At 54.1% G+C, this 26836-nt stretch overlaps 1 protein-coding gene across 4 annotated transcripts in view; it reads left to right on the top strand.

Annotated features, from left to right (window-relative positions):
* The window catches only part of SRCIN1 (SRC kinase signaling inhibitor 1), a 204993-nt gene that overhangs the window by 61832 nt on the left and 116325 nt on the right, over window positions 1-26836 (top strand). The window lies entirely within an intron of this gene.

Genomic DNA, 26836 nt, shown 5'->3' with positions numbered 1-26836 from the left:
TTTTTTTCTCCAGTGTAGACATATCCTAGGGGTCTAACTACCTGCACACGAAGCCTGGGCTGCAATTCAGGTTTGAGCCCAAGTCCCGTTTCCGTCCACACACAAATCAGGCTGACTCAGGTCAGCGAGCACTTAGGACATGGGTCCTCGGACCCTGCTAGGTGGAGGGTCAAACCCAAGCCCTGCTGAGACTCGGGTCCGAACCCTGTCATTTTGCAGTGTGGACGCAGCTCTAGCCGCAGACCTGAGTCAGACATTCCTCGCAGTGCAGCATGGACACATCAGTATGGCTGTGAGACCCGGGTCCAGCAATTGTAAACTGGGTTTACAGGCTTTAGAAACACCGAGTCCACAAGCCCAGGTCCCCTAGACCTGGGTTTATAATGCAGTGTGGACACACCTTGCATGTTACCGTAATACACCTAATACTAATAATCCAATTGATGCATTGGCCCAGTGTCGAAAGGAGACTCTTCCCAGAGTATTCTATCTGAATGCCCACACCCTACTCCACAGCGGGAGATGAATAGTCCTTACTCCTTGCACCAAATTCTTTGATGCTGTTGTGCCAGCCAGGCCCGGGCCTGGCAACAGCGACCTTGGGCGTGACACGTCCCCGTGCTGTAATGCAGCATCCTGCCCAGAAGCTGGGCCAATCCTGTGTGCCCCTCGCCTGCGTTGTGGATGTGAGGACGCTAAACAAACCCAGCCCACTTTCTCCAACCACCTGAAAAGCCAAATGAAAAACTCACCCGCCAAATGCGCAGTGGAAAACAAGTCGCTTTCCAACCAAGCCATGTGCTCACAGCACCCTTTCTAATAAGCCCCATTGGCCTGAACTTCAAAGAGACGGGGGTGGGGGAAGACCTGCTATGTTTTTCTAACAGCCCTGCCGCAGGGCATGCATCTGCCTCCTCCCAAAGAGGCTCATCAGCTGCCTACCTGGCCCTGGCCCGCTGGCAGAGCAGGTGCCTAGATCTGGCAGGCAGGAGGGGCTGGCAAGCTGAGAGTGCCCTGGGCTGGTCATGGGTAGGAAGTGCAGTGGAAAGGGAAGCTGGGTGGGAAAAATTCCACTGCTTGCTCCTCTTCATCCCAGCAGCTCGTTAATGATTTCAATAATTAAACTCCACCTGATTTGTGTGGCTTTGTCTCCCATTTAGGAGGCAGCCCTCTTGGCTAAATTTGCTGTTTTTTTTTTATGGCGCTCATGTTGTTCTCGTCCACTGCAGATCCTCCTTTTGGCCGGGATGAGTAATTGGCTAGAAATGAGCGAAGGCCGTCAAGAGCCAATTGCACCTTATTACCAGCAAGCTCAAATCCCAATCCGGGCACCGGGCGAAGGCCTCTGGCAGCTTTGCAGCAGGGTAGCTGATGCCTCTGGCAGCCTGTGGTGCTTGCTAGGTAGCCCAGTCCTTCAGTGGGGGCTAATGTGAGCAATGGTCTTACTCTGAGCCCACTTGACTGGTTGTCCTTGTGGAGAACAGTGAGATCTGTGTGAATGGCTAGGATGACCGTGTGGTGAAAGCATCTTAAGAGACCTTGGGTCACTTCCCAGCTCTGCCACTGACACTCTGTGTGACCTTGGGTGAATCACTTAATTGCTCTGTGCCTCAGTTTCCCCATCTGTACTGCACAGATGATAATAATCCTTCCTTTGTCTTTTTGGCCTCTCTCAGTACAGTGCCCCACATAATGGAGCTTCAATCTCCCTCTGAGCATGTGGGCGCTCACGTTTCACAAATAGTATCAACACCAGTCCCTCCTTTCCTGTGATGGCTACTAACCCTGGATAGTGGTTAGGCCACTGGTGTATGGAGATCATGGCCTATCCTGCTGACTAGTATTGTCTTCTTGTTTCCTTCCACTCCCCTGTCTGTGTGTATCCATCTCTTGTTGTATACTGACTGTAAGCTCCATAGGAAAGGGCTATCTTTTTATTCTGTGTTTATACAGCACCAAGCGCGGGGGAGCCCTGGTCCAGGATTGGAGCTTCTAGACGCCACTGCAGGACAAATGATTGATGAATAGAGTCACAGACTTTAAGGCCAGAAGTCACAGGCGCCGACTTTCTCATTTTCCCAGGGGTGCTTGACTGAGAGGTTTCTGAAACGTTTACCCCTCCTATTGCTTTCCTAAGGGCCAGGGCATTAACCAAGTTTTAACTCTGGGAATGTTCCCATTAAGGACTTCAGATTCCCAGTGCAGTTTCTTTATTTCCCTGCCCTCCGCCGTTGTGCAGCATGGCTGTGTACCCTTAAACCGCTGCCTCATTGGGATGCTGACCTGAGAGGGTCAGGCTGAGGTTGACCCAGCCAGCCCCTTGGGCAGCTCCATCGCTGGGCACCTTCGACTGGTCTGCAGAACATGAAAGATCAGGGGAGAGTGATGAGATCGTTTGGACGGCCTTCGGAGACTGCTGAGGATCGGCACTGGAAGGGTTATAGCCGCATGCTGGAAGCCAGTGATTAAAGGCTCAGAGAGCAGGCCTTATAGTGATAGACTCCAGGACCCCAATCTGTTTAGCCTAACAAAGGAAGGTTACAGGGTGAAGCGCCTACATGGGAAACAAATACGTACTGTGGGCTCTTCAATCTCGCAGGCAAAGGTCTGACGCGAGCCAATGGCTGGAAGTTGAAGCTAGACAAATTCAGACTGGAAACAAGAGGCACTGGACATTGGAACGACTTCTTCCACTGGGGTGGGTTCTCCATCACTGGCCATTTGTAAATGAAGAACCATTTGAAGGGAGATGCTCTGGTTCGAACCAGAATGAATTCAGGGCAGTCCTCTGGTCTGTGTTATGCAGGAGGTCAGGCTCTGTGATCACAGTGGCGCCTTCAGGCCGGCTGGTCTTAGGAGCTAGGTTCTGGTTCCTAACTTGCTGTTTGACTCAATGTAGCCAGCTGCCGGATGGGTCTCAGCTTCCCAGCGGGCAGTGGAAAGCTTTGCTGAGTCCCGCTGGCAAAGGGTTTGGAGGCCCCTGGCATGGCTGGGGCTGTGCCAAGTAATGACACTGAGGCCATGGGAAAGGAGATCCCCTCTTCCCCAAGGCGCTGTGAACATGTGTGGGGCCCGTCCTCTGGCCTGAACTGCTCAGGGATTCTGCCCCAGCCCTTTCCTTTCCCTGCGCTCACAGAAATGGGACATTAATGCAGCTGATCCCATCTAATCGCCCTCCCCTGGCGGGCGACCCAGGGAGGAATAATTCACAGCGTCAACAGCTTCTTAATAACTCTGTGCTTCAAGTCAATTTCCAGAGCGCTCGTTTGCCTTTTAATTAAAATTACCATTTTCCCAACAAAGAAAAAAAAATCAACAAACCAACAACAAGCCAGCCTAGCCTCTTTCCTCCTCTCCTGTCTGATGTGGTCTAAGCCTTCTAACTGCAGCGTCCCGCTGGGACCCACTCCTGTTGTCTGTCACCCCTTCCCTCATTGCAGAGGGGCAGCATTGCATGCGGGCAGCCAGGCAGGCCTCGCCTCTCGGCTCCAGTCTGTGTTATTAAAAGAACTGCAGTGACTGTAGGTGCCTTGGGCCAGATCCCCAGCTGGTGTAAATTCGGGGAGAGATGGTTATTCACACCCAGCTCCAGCAGGTTACGTACAGCAGTGGTTGGACTGCGATGACCAGCATCAATTTAAACTAGGATGGCCCAGTGCTTGGAGCACTAGCCTGGGGCTCAAGTGGACCTGGCTTAAAGTTCCTGGTTTGCCCCAGATGTCTTGCGTGACCTTGGGCAAGTCACTTAGCCTCGCTGTGCATTACTTCCCTATCTGCATAATGGGGATAATAGCATTCAGCCTTAGGCAGGGGGATGGGCTAGAAATTGTTTGGGATAATAGGGGTTTCAGGATCCTGTTTTTCGCAGCCCTCTGTGACCCATATGTTCATTTGTCTGTGTGTAATGCAGTCAAATAAAGCCACGTCTTTTTAAAGGAAGAATTGGAGCTAAATTCTGCTCTGCTGTTTGTGTGAGTGAGGTGCCCCTCGGACTCCACCCGAGGCGTGTGTGTGCTTATCTGAGGGCAGAACTGTCTGACTGGGGAAGAATGGATTTACGGTGGTAAATTGCAATAGAAAGCCAAGCTGGGCAGAGGAAGGGCACCGTGGGATACAGGGCAGCCAATCCAAAGTACTGTCGAAATCTTGATTCAAGCCTCCCCGCCTCCCCCACATTGTAGAGTGGGTTCTGCTTAGTAACATCCTCTTTTCTGCTTCCCAATTTCAGAGGGTGAATTCTAGCTCCCTCTCTCCCGCTGACGCCCCCTTGAATTCATTTCCGTCAGTAAACTCAGTTGTTATTTTTAATTGGCTTCTCTAGAGCCTTGGCTGTGACTCTAAGCATAACACGAGCCCCCGCCGTCCCGGATTGTCCCCTGGGGAGTTCAGGGAGTGTGTCCCAGGCCTGGGGGTGCCTGGGGTCACGTGCCTCTTTCAGGTGGAGGAAGAGGATGAGAGCTTGTGGAGGCCGGGAATGGGTGAGGTTAGCCCTGGGACCCGCCGAGCAGAAGCTAGCAGTTGAATGAACTGGGGTCAGCGGAGGTGTGGCCACGCGACCGACAGCCAGAGGACTGTGCATTGACACTGGACCACTGGCAGATCAGAAGAGTGGTGAGCTCACTGTGACTTTCACCTTTCTGGCAACCTTGGGGAGGGTCTCTTTCCTTATCAGCGCCTCTCCAAACCAGAGAAGAGGGAGAGCGGTGTTGCTGAATCACATCCAGAATCTGGGGCTGGGGAAGGTTCCAGATTCCTATGGCCGGATAGTTTATTAACATGAGGGGAAAAGCCAAGGCAGCCGGTTACGAAGCTCGGTGTGACCAGAACCCTTACTCAAAGCCAGGTGAGCATGGAGTGGTGACAGGAACGGTGCAGGTGGGGGCTCGATGAGGGAACAGAACACAGAACGGTGAGTGGCTGTAAGATGCTCCCCTTCTGACCTGCTCGTGTTTCACACCTGCTTTGCACTGGTGTCCGTGGTTACACGAGGTGCAGGACAATGGGGAATCAGGCTCGCCGTGGTGGTGTTCAGATTCCCAGGGGCTTTTCCCACATCACGTACAGTGTATCTTTGACCACGGCCATGCTTTTGGCATGGGCGTAGTTTGAGGGGGGAGAGCCAGAAGGGGGATGGGGGACATTACCCCCGACTGCAAGCCTCGGGCGGGTGTGGAATTTGCCCCCCGATGCGCAACCCCATTGGCTTGACTGGAGCTGCCCCCCCAATACAGAAGTCAAGTGACACCTATGGACTTGGGGCACACTGCCTACTCCCAGACCCCCGGTCTGTAGCAGCAGAGCTGACGGTAGGCTGGATTGAAAGGATCTCTTCCCCCTCACCAACTCCCCTAGCCTGCTTAGTGGCCCCACTTCCATAGACTGCTGTTTGCTCTTTCAGCTGGACAGCTCAGCTGTTCATCGGCTGACGCCTGGCGACCTGTGCTCTGTGTGCTACTCATCCTGCTGGCACCTTGTCCAGGCAGCTTCAGACAACGTCCAGTGTCTGTTTCCTCTAATGACAGCTATGTAGGGCACTTCCCACTAAGGTGAAGGGGAGTGAAAGCAAACCAGCTGGGTGGGGGTTGCATTCCAGGAAGGCTGAGCAGCATCTTGGCTGGGGCAGCAGGCCCGGTGTTTGCACACCCTGGGCAGCGATCGAAACAGGCGGTGCTTTTCCTTTCCCCCCTCCCTGTCAAGGAAGGAGCACGGGCCGGGAGCACTGCACGTGTCCCACCTGTGTCTTCTACGTGACAAGGCAGCGGAGCGTTCTTGCATCCAAATGCATCCCGAGGTTGGGACAGCACTCGCCCACTCGAGGTCGTTCTGCTCTCCTGGTTGCTGACATCACGTAGGGCCTCTGACATGCCGGTCAGACCATGGGCATCGCAGGCACTGAGAGGTGATGCAGGGAGAGTCCAGGGTCCTGGGATGTTGTTTATTAAAAGAAAGACCAGACTTACAGGGAGAAGGAAAGGATGCTGTCTTTGGAGGAATCTGAGTTTTCATTTGGGCATAGAAAGCAGCCGTGCTTCCTTCAGTTCTATGTGCTGGTTTTAGGGGTTTCACCCTGGATGTGCTGGCATCTGGGACTCCTTGCCACATGGACCTATCTAGGAATTTGCTAGTGCACATGGTCCCCCAGCCCTGGATTATCTGAGCTGCTCATGCCCCTCGTGAGGTAGGGAAGTATCCTTACTCTCACCTTACAGATGGGGAAGTAAGGCACAAAGAGGGACTTGCACCAGGTCACAGGGGAAGTCCGTGGCACAGCTGGGAAATGGAACTCCATTTTTCTGAGCCCCAGGACAGTGCTTTGACCACAAGGCCATGCTTCTCATTGTCGCTAAAACTCTCACCACATCCAGCAGGTATTTCCCTGCCGTGGAGCGTTGCGCACAGCCCGCGAAGAGAGGCAGCGTCTAAAATCTGGCAGAGATCAGAGATTCAAACTTTCAGCATCGGCTGTCTGCAGGTCCCAATCAAGCCCTCAGGCCTGGGCGTCGCACCCATTTTGCACATGCGGGTGCCCAGCTGCCTGATCCGGTGTGCTTGCATGGGCTGATGCAGTCCAGCATGTGTGGACAAGACCGGGGTAAAAAAATTAAAACCAGACATTAGGGTTGGGAAATGCATCCCTAAATGTGGGCTGCTCCGAGTGCTGGGGTAACCCGCAGTGGGGGGGCTGCATTTAAGGTCAGGCTTGACAAAGCCCTGGCTGGGATGATTTAGTTGGAGATCGGTCCTGCTTTGAGCAGGGGGTTGGACTAGATGACCTCCTGAGGTCCCTTCCAACCCTGATATTCTATGATTCTATGATTCCTTTTGTCTTTGGCAGGGAGCAGAGACCAGCACCCTGGGTTACACCAGAGCCTTGGATCAGAGCAGCAGAGAGAGCAGTTGCAAAACATAGAAGGACTGCGGAAAGGGAGGGTGGGGAGGATCAGAGAGGAGCCCCCTCCCCCTCCGTTCCATATTCAGAAGTGTCTGCAATTGTACATTGACAGGTGCAGGGCTGATGAGCTTCAAATCTGTCAGTGCCGTTGATGTATCTATAATTACTGTCTGATGCGCCGGAATTAGACGGAGAGCTGAGCAGCTTGATGCAGACACTGGTGCCCTTGAGGGCCAGGGTCAGGGTTAGCCACAGTGACACTGTGCATGGAATTGAACCCCGAGGAGGCTGACACCCCCCCACCCACCCACACATTAAGGGAAGGGCACATGAAAGTCACCCCCATAGGGAGCGGGTCCACCACTGCAATAGAGATAAACCCTATGTCGGGGGGCTCACAGGTGGCAAATGGGATGCTATATTTAACTAGTCCCCTTGCCCGGTGATGTGCAATAGATGCACTGAACTGTCGCTAGGCTTTGTCTGAAATGTCAGACCAGTCTCTGCATCTCCCTCACTCTCAGGCTTCTGGGTGGCTCATCCCTGTTCTTAGTTGACAGCTGGTGGGTCTAGGTGACCAGCTTCTCCTGGGTAAATCGTTGACATTCCCCGTAGGTGTTGCTTGTCTTTTCCCCCGTCCTTGAAGCTGTGGATCCCAGCACCCCGCGAGGAGGTGGGGAAGCTACAGTTAATAATAATGCTGATAACAGGTCTGAAGCTGTTTTACCAACATCTCAGGAATTAAGCCCGGTCATCCTGATTTTGCACCTGGGGGAAAAACAGACACAAGGGAGAGGATTTAAGAAGCACTCAGCAGAGGCTAACTCTGCTCCCACTGATGTCAATGGCCCGGGACGGAGCAGTGCGAGCCCAGGGCTGGAAACCCTGCCGGAGTGGGGAAGTGCCCAAGGTCTCGTAACAAGGCAGCTGGGAATAGAACCCAGGAGTCCTGAGTCCCTGCACCCTGCACTACCCTCCACGTGCGCACAGCCGGGTTCTCAACGGATGTAAATCAGTATAGCTCCAGGCACTTCTGATTTCCACCAGCTGAAAATTTGGCCCTTGGCTGCCACACTCCCCTGACTGAGGAGTCGTATGAAAAAAGCTCCCTTTGGCCAGTGGCTTCAGATCTGTGCATGTTCAGTTTGTCTCAGGTCACCAGTCAATCTGCACAGGGGGCATTTATCAGCCACCCCTGGCTGTAACCCTGCTGTCTTGTATCCTCCGCCATTCTCCTCTGCACACACAAGCCTTCTGTCGCCAGCCAGTCTTGACTTAAGTGAGGGCTGCCCTACCCTGCGATTAGGAACTGAAGCCCTTATCGTGGTCCAGGTCCTGTAATTCACATCACAAAAACCAATACATGGGAACAATTCGCAATCATTTAGCAGGAAGAGAGCATCCGGGACCTCAATTAAGCTATTTGTAAATTGTTAATTTAAGCATCTCACCCAGATGCCTTAAATGACTCCCTCCCGTGGCTTACAAATGGGCAAAGAGTGCAGAAATATCAGTGGAGCAGTGGGGGAATGGCATTTAGTTACCGTGTTCAGCAGTGGTAATAACACTGTAGCTAACAGAGCTTTGATTTAAAGCAGAGAAAGCCAGGGCTCTTTTTGAAGAAAGATCAGCACAGGAGCAGAGCCTGGCGAGAGGTGAAACGCCTGGAGGGGGCCGTCAGGGGAAGATGGGGACAGCTCCGCATCCCTCAGAAGACTCAGAGGCGCTGAGCGCTCCCAGCTCCAGCTGAAGCTGATGGAGCTCTGAGGTACTCAGCACTTGGGACAAATCAGGCCCTAAGTGACTCCGAGAGCATGAAACCCCCAAGGGCGGAGAGTTCCCTGCCGGTTAAGGAGCTAAACGGTCCCCACATTGAAAGAGCTCCTGGGCCCAGGCATTCTTTGTCAGTAAATCCAGGGTAAAGATTAGCTGAGCTGAGAACAGGCCCCCCATTGTGCTAGGCGCTGTACAGAGATAGTAAGAGACAGTCCTTGCCCCAAAGGCTGGCAGGAGAAAACAGAGAGACAGAGAAGACAGATGCCTGCCTCCAGGTCACGCTCCAGAGCCAGGCACAGAGTGTCGATGCTTCTCTGTTGTACTGATACAGGTTTTCCCCCTTACCAGAGACGCCCCTCAGGATGGTCCCTGCCATGGGAAGCAGTGACCCAGCCCACGTTTCATTGCCAAGAGCTGGTGATTTGTGTCAGTTTATCTAACAGAGGCCAAAACACTGAAGTCTTGACTAGCTGCCTCATGGAAATCATGGTCATTTACCACTGGGGAAATAACTCCACGATGTATGCTTGCTTCCCAGAGTGTTGGGAGGTCACCTCGCACGGTGGTTAAGTGCCTCTTTTGTCTGTGTCCCAGGAAGTGACTATAATAAACTGTCTCTCTTTTACCTCCAGAGCTATTGTGTTCCAAGAAGTGCACCTGTTTCGCGTCACCCCCCTCCTCCCTCCCATCTGTTCTATAATGCTCTGGCTCGTCAGGTTGACTCTTAATGATTGCGAGCCAGATCCTCAGCTGGCGTGGATCAGCGCAGCCCTGCCGACAGCAATGGAGTGGCGCTAATTTATTCCCGTTAAGGATCTGTCCTTGCATGTTCAAAGTGCGACATGCAGGGGGGCTTTAGCAGCAGGGCTCCCTGTTAAAGCTGTCGGGGATCTTCTGTCTAAAAACTCCTCCACGGCTCTTTGAAAATCTACCCCGTAGGCTGTCTTGGCTGAAGAGGAGAGTAGAGGGTGCATAACCTGTTCTGCCTGATTTGGCCCCCTGAACGCCAGCCCTGCACGCACTTGCTGCATGTCTGCTGGTAGCGGGAAGATGCTTTCAGTCCTAGCTGTGCTTTTCAAGCCTCCCAATCTGGTTGCAGTCAGGCTGGTGGGGTGAAGGGTTGGGGAGATTTCTTATCCCCACCCTCCCCATGAAGCCAAGCCAAGCCTGGGTGCCTGGGAAGGATAGATTTTTCCCTTCCATGTCTTTCAAGAACAAAGTTTGAATGCAGAGGGCTGAGTCTCTCCCCCGGGGCTTCTTGCCACGAGCTTGCAGAGGACTAGGACTACCAGTATTTCAGTCCAGGGGTGGGCAGGTCAGCTTGTTAGACACCGGTCTCGTTTCCAAGGCCCGATCCATCTGGCCGCTCTCCCCGCTTTACACACAGCTCATCCTGAAAGGCGGGCCCAGCCTGCCATCAGCCTGCCCAGATACAGCCTTGCTCTCTTCCTGGTATCGTTTGCATCCCCCTCCGTTGCTGCAGCGATCACAGCTCCAGACACGTGCCTGTCATTCCTTCGATAGGGCCGGCATCCCTTGTTTGATTTCTGCAGGCACAGAGGTGATCAGCTGATTTACGACAAAACGCTTTCAACACTTCCCCCTCTAGGTTGGGTCTGTTTATTTTAGCATCATCAGGTTCCTTGGTGCTGTGCGAACACCGAGGAAGGCATGGTCTTTGTCCCTAGGACATTACAGTTTGAATTAAATAGATGATCCACTTGAAACACATTAACACACCAGATGACTGGCGATAATCCAGTCTCAAAGCAGTGTTAAGAGATTCTATATAGGCTAATTATATCCTTCACAGATTAGCATTTAAATCCTATGCTGCTGTAGGATCTGCAGCCCATAATTAATCCTACACCACTTCCAGGATGATTGGGCAGAGGTGCACTTCTCAGCATGCATGGTCTTGATCATGCACTTTCTTCCGGTATTGTCTAGAATGGTTGTGTGTTCTAAGTTGGTACATACTTCCTGTTTCCTGATCACTGGATGATTACCGTTCTATTCATTCCCTCTGGGGCACCTGGCATTGGCCACTATTGGAAGACAGGACACCGGGCTAGATGGACCTTTGGTCTGACCCAGTGTGGTCGCTCTTATGTTCTTATGTATGGGAATCTATTGTGGGTTACACAATACGCCACCAGATCCTATCCCAAACCTCTACTTGAGCCTGCCATAAAAGGATCAATCATTCCCTCCAATCTGAACAGCTCAAAGTATGTCAGAAACAATAATGAATTAAGCCTCCCAAGCGGATAAGGATCTTCCTCATTTTACAGATAAGGGAGCAGAGGCAGATATGCAGTGACTTGCCCAAGGTCATGCAGTATGTCTGTAGCAGAGCTCTGGGAACTGAAGCCAGATTTTCAGCCTTGCATCTTCACCATGGGACCTGCACAAGGTGGGTTCGAGGTGATGCTCAGTGCAGATCCTGGTTTCTGTTCAGCAATGTGATAGAGGGTGCACACCTGCCTTTCTGGAGCAGTAGCATGAATGGTGAAGTGCTGATGCCTTCTCTCTGGGGCCTCCTGTCTATTCATGGCCTCTTCTGTGGGAGCGATATGGGGAGCAGTTTCTCGAGGCAGGGCTTGGTTACTGCCTCCCGGCGTTTCAGTCCACACCTTGCCAGGTGAAGATGATCTATAAGATCAAACAGTGCAGCAGGCAGGCAGTGTCCATAAATCCCATTTCCCCCGTGTTGCAAACACAGGGCCAGATCCTGAGATGGGCTGAGCACTAGCCTCTCCCATTAACTTCATCCCTCAGAATAGTCCTAGAGCACCAGCCTGCTGTCTTCTGGGCAGAGTGGGGATTATTGCTGGGGCTAGCATACTCACGCATGGCTGCATGTGTCAGCGTGGGATAGGGAAGGCACCTCTGTGCTCTGGTATAACTTCCCTAAGATAAAAGAAAAGGAGGACTTGTGGCACCTTAGAGACTAACCAATTTATTTGAGCATAAGCTTTCGTGAGCTACAGCTCACTTTAGCGGATGCCCGCCTGAGCTCATGAAAGCTTATGCTCAAATAAATTGGTTAGTCTCTAAGGTGCCACAAGTCCTCCTGTTCTTTTTGCGGATACAGACTAACCCGGCTTCTACTCTGAAACCTTCCCTAAGATGTGGCCCAAAGTCCCTTCCATCTACTACTTCTGGAGACAGTTCACACTAGCTCTTACATGTAACACCTCTCTCTTATCTAGCACTTTTCCTGCCCAGATCTCCAAGCAGGTCAGAATTATGATTTCAGTCTTATGGACAGGGCAACTGAGGCCCAGAGAAAAGAAATGACTTGTCCACACCAGGACCAGTGGTAGAGATAGGATTAGGATCCTGGTCTCCTGGCTCCCAGTCCATTGCTCAGTTCACTGGGCAACACTGCCCCGATGAAGTGAGCTGTAGCTCACGAAAGCTCATGCTCAAATAAATTGGTTAGTCTCTAAGGTGCCACAAGTCCTCCTTTTCTTTTTGCGAATACAGACTAACACGGCTGTTACTCTGAAAACTGCCCCTTAAGCATCCCTGGAAATAAAAAGAACCAAGAATTTCTTTTAAGTCTCAAGATTTTCAAGCCAACCTCATGATTACTTTTTAGGGTGGTGATTCATGATTTTTGAAGGCAAAAGGTGAACAAGGCTACTCCCAGTTTCCTTTCAGAATGTTAGACGAACAGGAGGGTTCCCCTCCAGCCGAGATCGATACCCGCTGGCCCTCACCTTCTCATGATAAAGTGCTTCCTTCTCTCAGTCTGAGGTCTGGCAGGTCTCTTTCTCTCTGTTGATCAGCTGGCCACACCATGCCCCCTTTCTCTTGTGGACAAGGACAAACGCACCCTCTCTCCCCGCCGCGCCGATGAGGCTCTGCCTTACTATGCTGGGTGCGTTTGAAACCCGCCATGTCATGTTCATTATCATATTCCCCTCGTCCTGCTGTCACTACACACAATGGCAGCCTTCAAGCCAGTGAGTTTGCAGGTTATCAGCTCCCGGGTTTAAACAGTGCGTTGTTGTTATTTATCTAGCCGCTCCTGACGTGTAATGGAATCTGGTTTTCGGTGCGGTTAGCCTCGCCGTCTGTCTTGTGTTGTGACAAAAATCGACGCCGGGCAGGTGTGTTTTGACTCCCATTGTCTAGTACCTGGGCAGGAGCGGAGATGAGGCTGCAGAGGGGGCACTGCAGGAAGACAGAGCCCTGGAGTGGGGTACAGATGTGCTGGGGACCCTCTTGATCTGATCCTGGCGCTGCCATTTTCACATTGTCTTTGCCTAAGGCACTGTCTGCACTACAAGCAAGGGCTGCGAGTCCCCCCATCTAGCTCCTAGTGTGGACGACGTAGCCTGAGAAACACAAAGGGGATATGGCTAGTGCCTTACAGGTTCCAGTCGAGATCCGAATCCCATGGTGGTTTATCCAGCAGGGAGCGTCTCTTACAGCCTCAACAGGCCGGGCAGCCAAAGGGTGGGGAGAAAGAAAGGATTAATATCCCCATTTCACAGATGTGCACAGAGAGATTAAGTAACTTGGCCAAGGTCACGCTGGGAGTCACTGGCAGACATGGGAATTGAGCCCAGATCTCCTGGGTTCCAGTCCAGTGCCTTAACTACAAGACTCCAGCAGAGACCTTTCCTTTCCTGGTGATGGAGCAAGAAGGGGGAATCCCAGTATTGAATTAACCCAGAATGTTCATGACTTATTGCCCCAGTCAGCAGTTCCTCCTGGATGCAGTTGAGAATCCCTGGGGGGTGCATGCAGGGGAAGAAACCCAGGGCTGAATGAAGACTGAGACCAGATTTCCCCCCCACACACAAAAGAGGGTGTTTCCTTCATGATGTTTCCTTCCTTCCTTTCCGAGTGGTACAGCTTGGGAGTGTGTGAACAGGTGTGTGTGTCGGGGGGGGGGGGAACAGAGTCTGAACCCACTGATATCAATGGCATAACTTCTACAGACTGTGAGCCACCTATTATTAATGATTATTTGTATTGCCACTCCTGGGAGCTGCAGTGATGAACCAGAACCCCACTGCGCTAGGTGCTGTACAACCACAGAACAGAAAGACAGTCCCCTCCCCACCCCAAAGTGTTTACAATCTAAGTGGTGCTGTAGCTGTGTTGGTCCCAGGACATGAGAGAGACAAGGTGGGGGAGGTCATACCTTTTATTGGACCAACTTCTGTTGGTGAGAGAGACGAGCTTTCGAGCCACACAGAGCTCTTCTTCTGGTCTGGGAAAGGTACCAGAGTGTCACAGCTAAACACAGGATGGAAGTGAGTGTTAAGCATAAGGAGTTAACACGTGCTGCAAGAGAGAACCTTTCCCAGACCTGAAGAAGAGCTCTGTGGCACTCAAAAGTGTATCCCTCTCACCAACAGAAAGGTCCAATAAAAGATCTCACCTCACCCGCCTTGTCTCTCTACAATCTAAGTCTAAGTCAAGAGACAAGACCGTCTAATGGGGTAGTAACAATGGGACAATATTGGTCAGCCTAATAGGCAGTAGTCATAGAAGGCTTAATCTTGTACCACTGAAGTCATGGGAATGTTGCATGGACTTCAGTGGGAGGCAGATCAGGCCCTCAGGGCAGGTTACTGCAGCTTAGGGCCGGGATGCAGCTCCAAGCGCAGCCTGAATTGTGTTGCTGAGGAGAGAACTCCCCCAGGTTACATCCCCAGGCTGGTTTTGGATTCCCTGCTGTCTGTTTGAACCCGAGAGGGTGCGTGACCAAGGCTCTGGGAGCTGCCTGGCCACTCGCTGAGTTCTGAGTGCAGATACAAGCCTTACCGGTAACCGGGCATCTTTAGATGCTGGATCCTTTCTTTCTACAGGAGGTTTTTGGGGCAGCAGGGGATGGCGAGCGTATTTGCTCTCAATCTGTCCGGGAGAGGAGCTGGAGCATATGCTCTGGATCGTTCCATGAGCTCAGCCCCACCCACCACCAGCATCCAGTTGGCAGGTCCCAGCTCCAATTGATGACTGTCAATTCAGATACAACAGCAGGCCCTGCCAGCTCTCCCTGCCAATGCTAGCCTTGGCAGATGTTGCCTTCATCCTACTCATTTGGAGCGGCAACGTAGCCTTGATTTCTCTCTCCCACAGATCCCTTTCCTCTGCCAAAGAAGCCGAGCCACCTCTAGAGCGGGCATTGCGTCTCCATGGCACTGTTGAGCCTTAAGGAGTCTTCATTATTCAAAAGTGCACGATCAGCCTTCAGCCATCTCGGTATAATATGAAATTACATAGACTCCTATCTATAGATGGAGAGTCATTTGGCCATACAACATTGAAAGGGGCTTCTTGGCTTTATTGGGCTTAGTCTCACTTCCTCACTGTTTCCAAGAGGAGCTAATCCTGCTGGTTCCAGAGTATTGTCGCCCTTTGAGATGGAAAAGGCCTTATTATCCATAGATCAGTTAGTTCGTCTTGCAACCAATGCAGGAGTATTCCTGTTCAGGCCAGTCTACTTCCATGTATCCCAAGCAATGGGTCATCTTCCACTGACCCTATGCTGTTCCCTAGTCAGACTGATCTCGCCATTAGCAAGTTGATCAGCCTGAGTTCCCCAGGTTCTAAATATTTACCTCCCCCTGTCCCACCAAAATCTGCTGTCCCTTCTTGCTGTTTTACACCCTTGAGGCATCATGTCTGCCTTCCTCGTTGCCATTGAATCAAGACATACTGGTAACCACTGGGTCCTCAGTGGGAAATCCGAGCCCCGCTGAAATCAATGGGGCCAGAATTTCACCTGTTTGAGTCTTTCCTCCATAATTCAGTCCCCTCAGCCCCATAAATACCTGTTTTGCTTTAGTGAAGTCACTCCAGTCAACCTGCCTTGGGGATGCCCAGAATTGAAAGCCCTGATGCCGAGTTCTACCTCTTGAGCAGCACAGCCCCGGGGGAAGAGGCACAGGTGCCTTGGGAACTGCTCCAACTTAGGTTTCCTACATCATCTCCTTACAAAGCTAGCACCAGAGCAGCCAAAGCAGAGTGTAGTCCAGACACGGCCATTGTGCCAGCAGTGGGGAAATTCCTAGATGCGGGGGCTGAGCTGGGTCTTGGCAACAGGTATACAGGGGCTGCACCCCAGCCCAGAATTGGGGCTGAAATCTGTGCTCTAGGCACACCCATTTCCTTGGGGAATAGGTGCTCTTGGCACAGGCAGACCTGTTACCTCTCCTGTAGTCATTTGGCCAGCCAGGCTCTACCTTGAATTTCTTTGTGCTTGTTCAAGAAAAGCCGGAGCAATCACAGCCCCTTTGGGTCCGAAGGGGAATGTCCTGCTCAGTCTGGAGGCAGAACTCACATGAAGACATTGCCTTGCATGGGCCAGTAATTGATATTAAGGGGTTTTTGAGCTTCACTCAAGCCTGAGCACCAGGAGGGGGATTTAAACCACAGCAAAGAGAAAGCGCCTTTCCTGATGAGATATCACCTGTCTCATTTCCCATCTGCTCCTGGCTGTCCTGGTTAGTGGCTCTCTCATCTTGCCGCTCCCCAGGGGATGCTGATAAAGGAAAAGCCTTTCTCAGGCCAGTTGGTGGCTCAGCTGCACAGGTGTGAGACATGAAAGGCCACCTGCTGGTGTCTTGTGGTTGCCAGGGCACTGATGTTTTGAGCACCAGGGAATTGGATTCCAGCCCACCCCTTTCCCTTCCACCAGGGATGTGGAGAATCAGCTCTCCTGAGCGTTCTGCATTCGATACAAGAGCCCAGTCCTTAGCACAGCTTTCAGATGACCTGTGACAGGGCAGACATTGAACCTCCTGGGGCCCGTTTCCCAAGAGTGAGGGGGTTGACTCCAGCACTCTTGGCTAATTCTTTTCCGCCTCCCTAAACCTCCTTGGCAGTTTCAATGGGATCTGGTGGTTATTCTCCGCTTCTGGAGCTATTAGCCCATCGTTGCTGTGCACTGCTGAATGGCAGCTGTGTTCTACCCCAGAGGTAGCTGCACTTCATTGTGGGGGCAGAGGGTCCCTGACTCTAGTTTCGGTAACATGCAGGGCACGCCTCACCAGGGTGTCTTGGTGCCTCATACAAACCAACATACATCAGCCTCTCTGCTGTGTATCCTGAGTGGTGCAGGGCACCTGCACCTCTGGGCACTGTGTGATCACAAACGAAGGCACGTCTCCTGCCTTGAAGAGCGTACGATGTCAGGACAGGAGATGCTGAGGAAATATAAGGAGATGGCCTTTATATTGCAGTGGTACTCAGAGGCCCAAGTCAGATTGCAGCCTTGGGCCTGTGCCCACATGTGGTGAGAACCAGCCCTTGTGCTGAAGGGCTCCCAGGGAAAGGAAACAGAGAGACACAAAGTGACTTTCCCAAGGTCAGGCAGCAAGCCAGGGGTCCTGAGTCCCCCAGGTGGGAGCCCCATCCTCTAGTCTACACTGCCAGGAAAGGTAGTGTTACTCCTACCTGCCAACACTGTGAGAGGGGGCCCAAGACGTAGAGTTCAGCTGAGTGGGGGTGGACTTGTTTCTGCAGCACCGTCTCTTCTCCCAAAGGAAGCCCCGGACCAGCTGATCCCTACCCACTAACACCATCCAGTTACCAGTAATGGTTCCCCTTCTCCAACAAGCAAAGCAAAAGGTATTGTACGCTGTTCTCCCTTGCACCCCAGATATGCAGGGTGTTTAGATTTCGCTGCCATCTGGAACAAGCCCTTTGGATTGAGGCTGAGAGCAAAGCCGTGTCTGGTAATGCAAGAGCAAATGCAGAGAGGAAACCCTGATGGGTTTACTGCTTTTTATCGGCCTCTCCCAGGAGACCACGTTGTTTGCACATGGCTTATCTCCCAGACTGACCAAGTCCCCGGCTAGGGCAAAATGTCGCCTTAAGAACAGGCTTGTTGTGTGCACGGAAGACGGGTTGTTTCTCATCTCTTTCCACCCCTCAAGTTGGAAGTTTTCAGGGCAGTTTGTCACCCACTCTGGCTGGCAGCGTCCCTGGAGAGGGCATGGACTGACTGAGGCTGAAATGTCTTCTCACCACCTAAGTATGGAGGCATGTTGGCAGGGGAAGCCAGCCCTGCTGCTGCCTGGTTTGCACCTGCTCTGTGGATAACTGATTTTCAGAGCTGCCAGTCAGGCCGAAAGGTTAGTCCAGTGGTTAGGGGGCCAGGGTGGGATCTTGGGAGACCTGCATTCAGTTCCTGGCTCTGCTGCAGACTTCACATGTGGCCTTGAGCAAGTCACTTAGTCTCTCCATGCCTCAGTTTCCCATCTATAGAATGGGGATAACAGCACCTCCTTGCCTCCCATCAGAGGTGCTCAGATACTAACGTGATACATGACAGCAACTTGGTTGAGGCTCTCGAAATACAGTTGTTAGTGGGATGAGTAACCTGGCCTCTATCCTGAATGAAGTGTGTGATACATGAAGGGGGGAGGAGGGGAGTAGCTCCCTTTGATGGACACCCAGCCAGCCAGCTAGCTGTAAAATCCCTCTTCATGTACCACAGAGCGGCAGCCAGGACTGCTGAGAGACAGCTGAGTTCAGTAGAGACCTCCGGCAGCCATGAGAGATAATCCTCCAGGAGTGGCAAGCGCTCTCCAAACGCAGGAAGTTGCAGACCCTGGCCGGGCAGGTCGCAGGGTGGAGACAGCCACATATGCGTAAGGAGCACAGCGCATTGATAGTTCTCTTTACGGATGTTAAAGTTAAGCCTGCTGTTGCCTGGCCGCGCCTATACACCAGCTAGGCCAGTGCAAAGGGGTTGCAGGACAGATGTAAACTGCTCCAGGAGCTACACCGGCTCCCGGGGCCTCAGAACAGAGGAGAGACCAATTGCAAAGGGCCTTGTCTCTACCCCTGTATCCCTCATGGTCCTCACACGACCCCTTGTCTCTACCCCTGTATCCTCCCCCCGCCATGAAATTCCCTTCCCTTCATCATCCTCCCCCGCCCCCCTAGCAACCATCAGCTTCACTTCCAGTGTCTTTATCCACCCCACCCCCCCATCTGCGGAGAGGAAAGCAGGTCACTGCTCAGAGAAATCAATAAGCAGAGGATTTAGCGGCGTGGCACCTTGTAAGTGACCCAGAAGATGCTAGTCTCTGGGAGGGGTCCGGCTCCGGAAGCGTGTTCCGTGGGAAGGGAGCAAGACTCCAGGGGAAGCCATGGGCTCAGAGAAGCTTCCAGGTAATCCCCGTGCCTGCTGGCAGCCGATGGAGTGGGAAGGATGATGAAGCCAATGAAGCGGAGGAAGCAACTGGACAGGAGGAATTTGAAACTCAGTCAAAAAGCGATGGTGAGAGGAGGAGCTGCACTAGGGTGAGCCCCACCCCACAGGCAGCCTCCCGCACTCCCTTCCCTAGCTCGGAGGCTGCATTTGGTTTCCAGTGAGGTGCCTATGCTGTGGGTCTGCCCCAGGTTTCTAGCTAAGGTGAGACTAGGGCACATGGAGGTTGAGCAAGTCGCTGGAGGTTGTATCATGAGCCAGGTGGGTTTCGAAGATGCGTGTGGATGCCCCCAGCTCCCATCCCCCAGGCTCTAAGCTCTAGGCCATGTGCCAGCCCATGCTGGAGGTGGAGAAGAGCCTGAGATTTGCTGTCCTGCAATAGACACCGGCCCAGCAGGGCTGGTAACGGCCAACATCTGCTTCTACAGTTCCTCTACAGTAGCACCTAGGAATGGCAGCTGCGGTGTGGAGTCTCAGGGACGGAGCCTCAGCTCTGCAGTGTGATGCCCTGACAGATCCCCCCCACATTAGTCTAGTGGGCTGGAAGGTGGGACTCTGGGGTTCTAGGCCCCAGACATGGGCACAGCTGGGTGACCTTGGGCAAGTTCCTGTCCCCCCTCTGTGCTTCTCTTTCCCCTCGCACCCTTTGACTGTCTCATCTGTAAGCTCATCAGGGCTGGGACTGCCTCTTCCTATGTGTTCGTACTGAGGCCCTGATCTCTAGGGGGGCCTCTGGGCACTTCCAAAATACAGCCCATAATAGTCACTGTACAGATGCGTTGCAAGAGACAGCCCTGGCCCTTTAAGAGACGAGAGAGACAAAGGGTGGGAGGGAAAACGACTTGCTCAATACACGTAATAGGGTAAGCTGGGAAGAGAACCCAACAGTCTTGATTCCCAGCCCAGCACCCTAGCCATATGATCATGCTGCCTCACCAAGGAGAAGGGGAAAGCGCCCGTGTCCCGTGGAATCCTCGGCTAAGCAAGAACCTGCACTGAAATTGGGGTCGGCGGATATAAGAAAAGCTGCCATTGTCTGTGCCAACCATGACTCATCCTGGGCTGATTCGAGTCCCCTGGCAGTGAAACCACAATTCAAGTTCAAAGGCTTAGAGCTGGTCAGTTCTACACCTGGTACCGTTCATCTCTAGATGGCGGGGATTCCCCCTTCCCTTTGCCTTGCCCCCTCACTCAGCACGCGTCCCCATTGCTTACAGAGTTTCATATTCTCCTGCCCGGCAGCACGGCTCAGGGCATTGTCTGGATGGAAGCAGGAGCGGTCGTGTGAGGACCGTATGTGGAGTAACTGTATGGCAGGTGTGATGCAGACGCTCTCTTATTGCTATTAATCCTGGTCTTTGCGTATTGTCTAGGGACCAGCGGAGAACAGGGCCCGCTTGTGCTAGGCGCTGTACAGAGAATGAGCCATTCCTGCCCCAGAGAGCTTCCAGGCTAAGTGTTCAGCTAGCACTGCAGCTGGTCACGGTACAACTTCCACGTGAGGGCCACTGATTTCAAATGCCGCTGAGTTCAGCATGTTCTAGCAATGAGAGAAGGTGGGGGCTTGGAGTCAGGACTCCTGGGTTCTACTTCCACTGAGATGCAGGCTGGTCTCGGGCAAATGGCTTCTCCTCTTCAAGCCGCGTTTTCCCCACCTAAGCTGCAGATCACCTTGAGATCTCTGGCGGAAAGGCATGCTACTATAAAGTGCAACTCACTCATTTCAGCACTGGGTTATCTCCGTGACAATCTAGGCTAAGAGCAGAGCTGTAGGCTGGGATTCAGGATACAGGGCCAGGGTCTAAGTTCTACCAATGTGGCCTTGCTTTTCCACGGCGATTGGCGTGCCTGATCCTGACAGAGCAGGTTCTGCAAACAGCACATGTGTCTCACTCAGCGGACGCTGCTTGGCAGCACGCACCCTGCGTGCAAAGAGAGCCAGGCTTCTTTTGGAGGTTGTTTTAACGCTGCCGATTGTCCCAGGCTTTGGCTTTAGTCAGAAAGCTGCTGGGGGGGAAGGTAGGGGAAAGTGGTTGGTTTGCCAGACCTCTGCCCAGTCCTAGAAACACAGGGATAGATTTCCAGCCTCAGCCCCATGCCTCTCTGCTTCCACCGCCTGCTGTGTGCAGACAGAGAGGGAAAAGGGGAAGGGGTAGAAAAGAGGAGACAGAGGTTATCGGATTGGGTTGGGGGGGCGGGGGAGAAGGCTAAGAGCCCACCAGGGAGAGTGAGCAGGAGGTGGAAGGCTACAGAGAGAGGCAGGAGGAGTGGCCGCTGAATTGTAAGCCCGTTATCTGTGGATGTCTCTGCCGTGGATGTCTTTCGGTGCATGCCATGCGGTCGGGTGCACCCAGGGAGTGTGCAAACCATGCCACACTCGCCACTGAACTGGCAGCCTCCCCTTTTCCCCCCGGGAAAGGCCCGTGCAGGGAAATGGGAGACGAACACAATAAAGGGAAGCAGAACCGAACCACGCTTTTCAGGCAGCAGTCCAGGGAAAAAGCCACCTCCAATGAGGTGAGCACTGTCTGAACAAAGGCTGCTTAATCGGCTTCCGTCTAGAACTGCTCAGCGAAGGGCCTTTGGGTGAGTTTTAAATCTGCGCAAACTGGTTTTTAGCGAGCTGCTGAGGCCGCTTTGTTTTCATCCGGCGATTTGATCCTTTCAGCAGGTAGTAATTCAACTCTCGCCTGGTCCTTCACCCGCATGAGCGTGTGTGTGAGCGCGGGCATGTGGCTTCTGCACTCTGCTGGAGTCGCTGCTGCTGCTCGGGTCTTGGGCTGGATTTTATTAATTCTTATTGTTATTTTAATTCAATTAACATTGCTGTGCAGCTCCCCCCGCTGCTAGAGGGGGTGTGGAGATTTCCCAGGGAGAAGGGGCAGGGGAGGAGAAACTGGTGTAGAAAGATCCTCCTGCTGTGATCTCGTCAGACCCCATGGACTACACAAGGTCAGGCCTGCCACGACCCTGGGCTGCTGCCAGGAGTGGGGCTGGTGATTTAGTGATGCTTTGCCCCCTTGTTGGGCACTCAGCGCTGGGGAGGGCAGCTGCACTGCAATGCCAAGGTCCGGACCGCCGCTAGCCGTTCAGACATCTTGCGGGAACAGCTTCAGCCCTGGCCTCCTGGGTGAATTCCAGCAGGTCCCTCGTGCTCTGCCTGCTTGGGATTCACTCGCCATCTGGAGCTGATGCTGCGTCCTGCACTCGCTGGCCTAGAGCGTTGTCTGGCATTGCCGGGCCCTGTTAGACACCAGCCGCGTGCTGCCCCTTGACTGCGCAGCTGTGGCAGATGACGAGATGCTTCTGTGCCCGGTTTGCAAAGCGCTCTGGGACCCTGGGCGCTGACAGGCCTGAATGAGAGATGGGGATTAGTCAAACAAACGTCTTGCCCCCTGGGAGCAGCTACTGTCCTGCCCGTGCCCCCCAACCCCCCAGCCCTAGAGATCTACTTCTCCCAGAAGCTCCCCAGCCAGCTTCTGCTTCCCGGGCATGGTTCCCTCTCCCAGGCAAGGGGTCCTGTGCCAATAAGTAGGATGGCCGAAAGCACAGGGGGTTGAGACGGGCAGTGGAGGGTGGGGTTGGATGGCCTGGATGCCCTCCCCAATCCAGGCAGAGATGGGGCCAGGCTGCTAAGTTCTGATCCGATTCCAACGCTCCCAAAGCTTGTGGACGTTCAGAGCCGGGGCTTTGTTTGGAGTCTGTTTTATCCCGGTTGAATGGGGAGAGACCCTCGGTGGCAGGGTTGTGAGTATGTGGGGGGAGGTGGGGAGGCCTGACTGGGGGCGGGGGTGGGACACCCTCAGTTGGGGGAGGAAGGGGCACATGGTAGGGGCAGAGCATGGCAAGGTGGGGGAGGAGGAGCAGGCCAGTCGTGGAGTTCACAGGATTCACAAGGGCGCATGGGAGTCATTCCCTTCCCCCTTCCCTTGGGGCAGGGGATGCCCTCAGTATGTGGAGGAGCTTGGCAGTGCCAATGGGAGCAGAGCCTGGCTCAGGCTAAGAGCCCACCTGGCTCAGGCTAAGAGCCCTCCTGCCCGCCCACCTGCCTGCAGTTGGGGTCTAGGCTCCATGCCAGGGAGGCTACCCTGGCATTGCTGCCTGGTACTCACAGCTCTCCCAAGTCTGCTGCACCGCCTCTGTTTCCAGATGTGTCGGGCATGATCTGGCGGCTCAGCCCCCTTCTCTCTGGCCCCATTGCCCAGCTTGGCAAAGGGAATTGTCACTGGCTCTGGGCAGCAGTCTGCCCTGCCCTGGCTGGCCCCAATCTTCAGTACAGCGCCACCCGGACCTGTGCGCTCTGCTTCAATGTGTCTGCTGCTGGAGAACATTTGCGGGGTGGCAGGAAAAGGGGTGATTAGCCTGGGTTGGGCAACAGGGGCCTGGGGAACCAGCAGATTGTTCTGGCTCCTCCAGGATCCTCATTCCCTTGGTTCTCTCCCCCACACTAACCTCAGAAGCCCCCCATGTCCGGCCGACCTGGTCTGGAGAGATTGAATGTGCTTCTCCTGGGTGAGCCAGGATGGGTCACTGGACTCAGGACAAGACCTGTTCAGCTGACTACCCTGGTGTGAGGATGTGACACAGCAGGGAGTGGGGAGTGCTGACCTGGGAACCTGCCCTGGGGATGGGAGACCTGAGAGCCTGTAACCTGAGCCAGGAGGGAGCGGGGGAGGTAACACCTCTGCCCGGGAATGTGAACAGAGGCTGCAGAAGGGAGCTGGCTGGTGGGGGTTTCAGTTTTGGGCTGGATGGAGGAACGCAGGGAACCCCAGGGCTGGGGTCTACACTCCCTGCTCCCGCAGAAGGACTTGACTGAGGGGTCCTGGCTGTACCCACAACCTCTGTTTTGGACTGTGTTCCTGTTGTCCAATAAACCTTGTGTTTGATTGGCTGGCTGAGAGTCTCAGTGAATCCCAGGAAGAGGGGTGCAGGGCCTGGACTCCCCCACACTCCGTGACACCTGGTTCCTGGGACCCCTCCCAATCCAGGAGCCTGGGAGGGACCCTAGCTGAGAAAGGGTCCTATTGGCCCTGGGAGCACCAGTTCCTTCCTTTCTGCCCCAGGGAGAGAGCTCAGATGGAGACACCGACTCTGGGTGTGGGGAGGTGGAGGCTGGGGCATCAGCCTTTAAAAGGTTCAGTCTGAGCCATGCCCTGGACGGCTCCTGACTTGGCTTCTCTCCCCCTCGGTGTCGGGCACACACAGGTGAGGGTGTGTCACACGCTGGTGCCCCCTGGGGAAGGGCAGCGGGGGACGGGGGGTTGCACAGGGGCAGTGGCTCAGAAAAGGATGGACACAGCAGCCCGGGGGTCGCTGGCCCTGGATGTAACCCTGGTGGCCACGTCTGTGGTGCGCGCTCCACTCATTTGTGAGCTGGGCCCACTCCAGAACAAGAAGCACCCAGCAGAGCCTTGGGCCTGTTGGCACGCGGATGAAGGGCTGTGCCCTCCGCCATCTGTCCTTGGCACCGAGGCATCTGCTGAACGGACGGCAGAGCCAGCAAGCAGGTGGCATTGCCTGCCTGTCACTCTGTCCCCACCCGCGTGCTTGGTGTCCCCCTGTTGCTTCTACAGAGCCCACAGAATGACACGTGAGAACAGCTTGATAATGCGCCCCCCCCCTTTCGCCCCCCGAAGGATCCCAGGGTGCTCTAGCGGTCAGAGAGCAGATCCTGCTGCCTTTGCTCCTCCCTGGGGACTGGTCTACAGCCTGCAGCAGCTGGTCTCGGAGCCGGGTGCACGGCCCTGGGCTCAGGGGCCTGCACTACGATGCAAAGAAAAGCCGTGTAGATGTTGCGGCTGGGACTGGAGTTTGGGCTGTGAAGCCCACCCTGCTCCCGCAGCTACAGAGCCCCAGCCCGCCCGTCTGCATAGCGACTTTTAGTGCCACGCCACTGCGCTTGCCGTGTAGACGTACCTAATAAGGGCCTTGGCACTCTGATAACATATCAGACCAGTTTCAGCCCTGGGAGTTGGGCCTGCCTGGGGGGAGGACTGAGTATAGACCACAGGGGCTCGGTCCTCCAAGGAGCACATCACAAAGATGAATTCACCGAGTCCCGCAATGGGCCTCTGAGCGTTACCCCCAGTGCGCAGATCGGGGAAATGCCCCGAGAGGCCTTCAAGTCACGTGCTGAAGGCAAGTGAGGAGCAGCGCTGGGAACAGAACCCGGGAGTCCCAGCTCCTAAGTCTTCCATCTTGTAGTGCCTGGCCTCGTTCGCCTGCCGCTGACATGCAGCTGCCTCGGTTGTGGAGCACAGCAGCTGTTTAACGCCCCAGGGGGACGCACTTCAGGGCAGGAAATGAAGGAAGATACTGCACTGAGTTGAAACTATGGGGAGGGAGAGGATTAGCGAGGCAGAACGCAAGGATCTGAGCTGGGGTTCGGCCAGGCTGATTGTCCCAAAAAGCGTCGGGGACCTGCGGTGGCCACAAAGGGTTGCAACCGCAGTTTGGGGACTTAATAGTCTGTGATGACAGGGGCTGGGCACCTGCAACACCCCTGGGGGGGCTCAGCGTTCTCCAGCTGCCACCCAACAGATACAGCAGGAAGTGCACGAGCATACACAGAGGCACCTGCGGAAAGGGGCCACTTGTCACTTAACAGGCCTGTCTGGAAAGGCCCCTGGGCCCTGGGGAGAGATGGTGGCCCTGGGAAAAGTAGCCCTGTTTGTTTAGGGAAGGGGAGAAGAGGAAAACTGGTTTGTGGAGGGGTGTAGCGGGGAACTGGCATGGTGGGGGGCTGGAGCCTTCTTGTGAAGGGCCAGTCTGGTTCTCCTGCACAGGACAGAGCTGTGGTGTAAGAGAATTGGACCTGGCTCGCTTTGGGGGAAAAGGGCTCTCGAGGGGGAAAATGGTCTTGTGGTTATGGGGCTGGACTGGTCCTTTGGAAATGGAGGTTCAATGCCTGTCTTTGACCCCAGGGCGAGTCACTGATTCTCTGTGCCTCTGTTTCTCCAACTGTAAAATGGGCATAATGATACTGCCTTTCTCTCACCCTATGGTTGTGTCTGTTTAGACTGTAAGGTCTGTGGGACAGGGACTGTTTCTTGTGTGTTTGTACAGCACCCAGCACAGTGGGACACTGAGCACACTCACGCCTCTGGACATCCCTGTAATGTCAATAGAGATAAAAATCCTGGTGTGGTAGGATGTGAATTGACTCAGTGGGGCAGGTTAGTTAGTTTGTACAGGGGAGGCAGCGAGTTCGAGTGAGTACAGCACTGACTAGAAGGCAGGACTCTAGGGTCTCTAGTTCCTGCCCCGCCACTGACCTACTGTGTGACCTTGGGCAAATCACTTTCTCTATGCCTCAGTTTTCCCCTCTGGACAATGGGGATAATCCTCCCCTCCAAGGAGTGACCCAAGGATTAATATTTGGGAAGCGCTTTAAGATTTCAGCTGGGATCTGTTGCGTGCAAAGGATTGTCCTTTGCTTCCCTCGGGGGGTTGGTGGGGGCCGGGGGCATGCTGCAGAGGAAGCCCATCGGGTTGCCGTGAGCCTGGGGGTAGGATTATCCTTTCTGCTACCTCCAGCACACGCAGTAACAAGACTCAGCCCGTGACAGCGCGTGCAACTGCAGCATCATGGACAGCACTGGGAGCTCCCTCCTGCACGGCAGCCTCTTGAGACTAAGCCCCCCAGGGCTCACATGCAGCATCTTGGCCCTGATCTCTGCAGTGAATTGTTTCCTTGGCCACGCTCAGCCTGGGAGAGGGTCATGCCACGAAGGTCGGGCCTGGATCTGCCCTGGCCCAAAGGCCAGGGGTGTTTGGAGCAGGGGTTTCAGGCTGGGCCTGCCCATGCCAAGCTTGTGAGGGAGAGAGAGGAGCTTTGCACGGCTGAGACAGAGCAGGAGAACAGGGCACTTATGCCCCCAGCCCTACATGTCCCTCCCCAGGCCTTTCTGTGCTCTGTGCCACCTCACCCAGCTGTCACGCTAGGGCGCTGTCCTGCCCCTCCTTGCACGGGTGCC

The sequence above is a fragment of the Lepidochelys olivacea genome, assembly GCF_965140295.1.
Source record: "Lepidochelys olivacea isolate rLepOli2 genome assembly, chromosome: 27".
NCBI classification, from domain to species: Eukaryota; Metazoa; Chordata; order Testudines; family Cheloniidae; genus Lepidochelys; species Lepidochelys olivacea.
Note: the sequence above shows the minus strand (reverse complement) of the source record. Positions and strands in the feature narration are given on the sequence as shown.